The 6000-nt window shown below is 44.8% G+C and overlaps 1 long non-coding RNA gene across 1 annotated transcript in view; it reads right to left on the bottom strand.

Moving 5' to 3' along the window:
- Positions 1-1942: 1942 nt before the first annotated feature.
- LOC120312566 overlaps positions 1943-6000 on the bottom strand; it is an 80823-nt gene continuing 76765 nt past the window's right edge. Inside the window, exon 3 of the long non-coding RNA XR_005557917.1 lies at positions 1943-2131. This is a non-coding gene — a long non-coding RNA (uncharacterized LOC120312566). The remainder of the gene's footprint in view (positions 2132-6000) is intronic.

The raw sequence follows: 6000 nt of genomic DNA, 5'->3' as shown, positions 1-6000 counted from the left end.
GAGGAAGGAAGGAAGGAGAGAGGGAGGAAGGGAAGAAGGAAGGAGGGAGGAACAGAGGGAGGGAGGGAGGGAAGGAAGGAGCTCTTATCACCATGTAATTTTATTCTTTATATTTTAATGATATAATAATATTAGTAGTATAATACAATATAATATTAATTGTACTGTATAGATTCCTCTCCAAAAGCAATCAACAGATGTGAGGTCAGACTACGGTTGGGAAAGAAAATTCAGGTGGTTTCAGATATTCCTGTCTGAAACTATTCAATGAAACATTTTCATGAAATCCTGGGCAACGTCAGCTGGAGATAAAAGCTCCAGGGATTTACCTTCTATTTGTAACAAAGCCACATCCTCTCCCTTTTCCTCAAGATTAAGGTGTTTCATCTGCTCCCTTGCATTGCCCTTCAGAAAGGGACTAACTAGTAGAGGATTGAAAATCAAGTAGATTTTGAACCAGCATAGGAGTAAACAGTTTCCACCCAACCTGTCAACTGTTTTGATCCTAGATGTTTAGACTTTCAAATCCCACCCCAGGGGTTTTCTGCTTCGCAGCCATCTTTAGATGACTTCACAATCTTTTGGTAAACTTGAAAACTTTGACCTGATAAACATTTGTAGCCTGGCAGGAAAAGTGGTGTATTGATTGAACATACTGTCGCATTAATATTTTAAGCAAAATTGTTGACAGAACGTAGAAAATTCATTCAGTCTATTTGTTGGGATTCCTCGCCAACCAGTGGACCCGGCAGTTGAGTCCAGGGAATCAGAGGAGGACGAGGGGCCTAAGTCTTAGAGCTCCTCAGAGACAGAGGAAGGCTCTGAGGAGCTCTAAGACTTACAATCTGACGAGGAGCCTGGCCCCTCTACTCGTGCTCAGGCTGAGACACAGCTGTGCTGGGAAGCTGAGTCAGACTCTGAGGACTCACAGCTGGAAGAAATCATAGACCAGGGGTGTCAAACTCAATTTCTTTGAGGGCCGCATCAGCATTGTGGTTGCCCTTGGGGGGTCAGGTGGGTGTGGCCAGGGTGGGTGTGGCCTACTGTGTAGGCATGGATGAAGTGGATATGGCCTACTGGGTGGGCATGGCCAGCTCTACATCGATCGCGTCAAGGGTGCCTGTGGGGGTCTGGGCAGGAGTGGGACAGATCTGAGGGTCTCTGGCAGAAGGGGGTGGGACCGGGGCAAGCGCCAAGGCATGGTCCATTTCATCATTCCTCACAAAGGGTGACACCTCCCCAGCATGCACCCGAAGGGCGGGGCCAACGCAGCAGGGGCTGGTTCCTCGCTGTTTCCTTGTGGAGCTAAGACTGAATGCGTTTCAGCATAAATGGCCACCTCAAAATTGTACATTGGCTCCCGGCCGCCCTGGGCCAGGGCCAAGGCAGCAGGGGCCATTCCCTCAGTGTTTCCAGGCTTCACAGGCCACATGAAACCACTTCCCGGGCTGCGTCCAACCCCCGGGCCTTGTGTTTGACATGTCTGTCATAGATGCTCGCAAATACCTACAGGCAACAAGAGTTGGACAGAGGAAGGCAATGGGATGGCTCCAAAGGCAAAGGAGAAGGCATTAGGAAGTCATGCCTTGGGCTGCATAATAAAAGGGAAGGTGTGGGAGGTGTTGGTTGCTGAAGGCAACCATTTGGGAAGGAATCAAGTTTCATTGAATCATGTTTTGTTTCCCTGTGCCTTTGGACAATTTTCCGTTTGAGAAAGAATCAACATTCATTTCATCGTATTTGTTTGGCCTTTGCATTTGGACATTTTGCAGATCTGTAATAAAAGGGGTTTGTTTTTCCTGCGGTTCCAGCCTACTTGTTGGAAGAGGGGTTTCTCCTTGTGAGTTAACAAGGACTCACGTAGGCTGGGACAGAACACTATTAATGGAAGAATGAGACATATTGTTATCCCTCCATTTTTCATGCAAAACTTTTAAAATCTTCCATTCTCAACCACACCGTGAACTTACACTCAGTGGCTCCTGGCTTATGTTATTGATATTCAACGACAAAATGTGATCTTTGCTGCCAACGTAGATCCGGTCTTGATCTTCATCCATCACTAATATCCTGTAGTCCAAGGGGTGATGGGAAAGGGAGTAAAATTGGGATGTCTTGGTTTCCTGTAGTTCTGCAAAAGAAAGAGAAATCTGAAATTAATTTAGCTTCCGTGGGCGATGCGTTTCGTTCGAGATATTTTCCGCAACTAAAAAAAAAAACCAACACAACTGAAGAAAAGAATTACGATCCCAATAAAAGTGAAGCAATGGAGCATTTTCAGCAAAAAAAAATTCTCTGACAAATTGATCTCCTTGCTTTTACTTAAATAACTTGACTTATTAAGCATCCAAAATACCTTTATCCAGTCTTCCAAATAATACTGTTGTATTGATAGAAACTATTATTTGTAACTGTCCCTTTAAAAAAAAATACATTAAACTATTTTTTTGTTGTTGTTGTTCGCTTTAAGGAACTTAAGTCTGAAACATGGCTCTTCTTCAATGCAATTCAGAATCCCATCTCTTCAGAATTTACCTTTAAGAATTCTTTCTCAAAGAAAGCAGTGGAATATATTTGTCAGAGAATACGAAACCTCTTAGTGTTCTGCAAGTCATAATTTTGAATAGTAATGAAAGCGAAGTATTAATGTCAGTAAATAGCTACTAATCCTTATTTCAAAGAAGTTGCCTTTGGGTTGGAGGAGGAGAAGGAGGAAGAGGAAGAGGAGAATATAGACAGAAGAAGAAGAAGAAGAATATACACAGGAAAGGGAGAGGAGGAGGAGGAGGAGGAGGAGGTGGCGGTGGAGGAGTAGTAGTAGGAGGAGGAGGAGGAGGAGGTGGTGGTGGTGGAGGAGTAGGAGTAGGAGGAGGAGGAGGAGGAGGTGGTGGTGGTGGTGGTGGAAGAGGAGGAGGAGGAGGAGAAGGAGAAAGAGAAGGAGAAGGAGGAGGAGGAGGAGAAGGAGAAGGAGAAGGAGAAAGAGAAGGAGAAGGAGGAGGAGGAGAAGGAGAAGGAGAAATCCCAATGTTTGCATATGGAATATCTCTCTGTGTCTCTTGTGGCAGCCTCTCAGTGGACCACTAATATTAATGGAAGTCAGTTTGGAAGCTCTCATCTTTGTATTCAAGGAATTTTTTTTTAATGTTGTCCAACTAGAATAAACGTAAGACCTATCTAATGCGTATTTGATTGGAATTCATTTATTTTAGGACAAGAAGCAATGGATGGAAACAATCAAGGAGACAACCAGCCTAGGACTAAGGAGAAATTTCCTGATCGCAAGAACAATCAACCAATTGAACAGCTTGCCTCCAAAAATTGTGGGTGCTCCATCAATGGAGGGTTTTCAAGAAGACATTGGACAGCCATTTGTCTGGAATGGTATAGGGCAGGGGTAGGCAACCTTGACTTTTTATGACTCGTGGACTTCAACTCCCAGAATTCCTGAGCCAGCCACGCTGAGGGGAAAAGGGAGGGGTTTCCAAGCTGAGCTATGCTGGCTCAGGAATTCTGGGAGTTGAAGTCCACAAGTCATAAAAGAGCCAAGGTTGCCTACCTCTGGCCTAGGCCTAGGCTGCTTTATGACTGGTGGACTTCAACTTCCAGAATTCCTGAGCCAGCATGGCTCAGCTTGGAAACTTCTCCCTTTCCCCTCAGCATGGCTGGCTTAGGAATTCTGGGAGTTGAAGTCCACAAGTCATAAAAGAGCCAAGGTTGCCTACCCCTGGTATAGAGTTTCCTGCTTGACTGGGGTTTGGACTAGAAGACCTCCAAGGTCCCTTCCAATTCTGTTATTCTATATATTTAGGTTTATATCAAATTTAGAGACTGCCCATCTCTCTCACAGTGTGACTCTAGGCCGTGTGCAGTTAAAAAATTTAATTTAGGTTTATCAAGTTTATTTGGAGAGTATCTACGCAATCCTTTTGGAAAGAATTTTGTTTGCTTATTTGTACAAGCAAACACTCAGCTAGAGACCCTCTGCTATACCGCCCCCTCAGTGCCAGATAATGTTATTGATGGCCCCACCATGATTATCCAAAGGTCATTGAGTTGGGGTCGCCCAGCATACTTGTGTTTAAGGAAGTGGTTCTACAACTGGTGGAAACTGGTTCCTTGTTCAAACACATTTTGCACTGCACAAACTCAGCCCGTCCATAAAACCCATATCGTAAAAGCATTTGCCATTGTTCATATCTGTGTATCGCAGTTTAAATAGCACCGAGAACTATTTCAAAACTTCGCTATGCTCCCAAATGAGATATGGCTTTATCTATCGGTTGACTAAAGTAGACTTTTGTTTGCCAGTTAACAGGATGTATTTAGTGCATGGCCAGGGGTGAATATTATTTTAAAACATAGAAAGAACCAAGCATCTAAATGTACCCCATGTGAATAAAGGCTCCTGGCCTCTCAGCCAGATTTCAGGATGTGTGTATAGTGCAAGGGCAACTATAAATTGTATATATAGACTTACTAAACAAAAAGACATTTTTGTAGACGTGAGAAACGTTTAAGATGAAATGAGTTTAGCTTTCTAATCGTAATGGGAAGATTAGTCAGATGAAAGGCAGAAAAGCATAAAAAGAGATTGGGCAACCATTTAACTGGGATGGCATGAGTTCTCCTGCTTGAATAAGGGGTTGGACTAAAAGACCTCAAGTTCCCTCCCAACTCTGTTATTCTATATTCTATTCTGTATACACACACACACACACACACACACACACATATATATATATATATATGTAGGTCTTTGGTTATTCGGGTTTTCTCCCGCATAAAATTGGAAGTGTCTTGGTGACGTTTCGACGAAGTCCCATTTGTCATCTTCAGGCTGGTGTTATATATATCACTAATTGTGACAAGTGTTATTTAGAAATGGTGTCCTGAGTAATTATATTGATGGTGCACAGTGTTGGATATTGTCATAATAAAGTAACCAGCTGTATATCATAGAACAGGGGTGTCAAACTCAATTTCACTGAGGGCCGCATCAGCATTGCAGTTGCCCTTGGGGGGGCAGGTGGATGTGGCCAGGGTGGGTGTGGGCTACTGGGTGGGTGTGAATGGAGTAGGTGTGGCCTACTGGGTGGGCATGGCCATCTCTACATCATTTGCGTCAAGGGTGCCTGTGGGGGCCTGGGCAGGAGTGGGACAGATCTGAGGGTCTGTGGCAGAAGGGGGTGGGACCGGGGCAAGCGCCAAGGCACGGCCCATTTCTTCATTCCTCACAAAGGGTGACCCCTCCCCAGCATGCACCCAGGGGGCAGGGCCCATGCAGCAGGGGCTGGTTCCTCGCTGTTTCCAGACGGCCTTGTGGAGCTAAGACTGAATGCATTTCAGCATAGATGGCCACCACAAAATTGTACATTGGCTCCCGGCCGGCCTGGGCCAGGGCCAAGGCAGTGGGGGCCGTTCCCTCACTGTTTCCAGGATGGCTTCGTGGGCCACATAAAACCACTTCACGGGCCGCATCCAGTCCCCGGGCCTTGTGTTTGACATGTCTGCCATAGAATATGAATGAACTGGGGTAGCACCATCAAGGGTGAGCAGCCTGGCAAATATCTTAGCCTCCGTGAAACATTAAAGTCCCTGAATAAATTGCTTCAGTTCTCTTACTTGTTAAAATAAATACAACTGGTTTATTCTAAACGGTTTTTAAACCGCAACCCGTTTGTCTTATTTATGGGCAGTGATGTGAACCAAAAGAAAAAAACAAAACATAGCATAAGAGAAAGCTCAAAGACTTTGGCCACCTAATGAAGAGAGAGGGCTCCTTAGAAAAGACCCCGATGTTAGGAAAGATGGAAGCTAAAAAGAGAAGGGGACAGCAAAGGATGAGATGGTTAGACAGGGATCATTGATGCAGTGGGAATGAGTTTGGAAAAACCCCAGGACACAGTGGAGGATTGGGGTGGGGTTGGTGTGCTGTGATCCCCGGGATCGTGAAGAGTTGGACATGGCTTAGTGACTGAACAAAAATATCTTGAAAATATT

This window comes from Crotalus tigris, unplaced genomic scaffold, assembly GCF_016545835.1.
Source record: "Crotalus tigris isolate CLP2741 ecotype Arizona unplaced genomic scaffold, ASM1654583v1 scf7180000018523.1292444, whole genome shotgun sequence".
Classification (NCBI taxonomy): Eukaryota; Metazoa; Chordata; class Lepidosauria; order Squamata; family Viperidae; genus Crotalus; species Crotalus tigris.
Note: the sequence above shows the minus strand (reverse complement) of the source record. Positions and strands in the feature narration are given on the sequence as shown.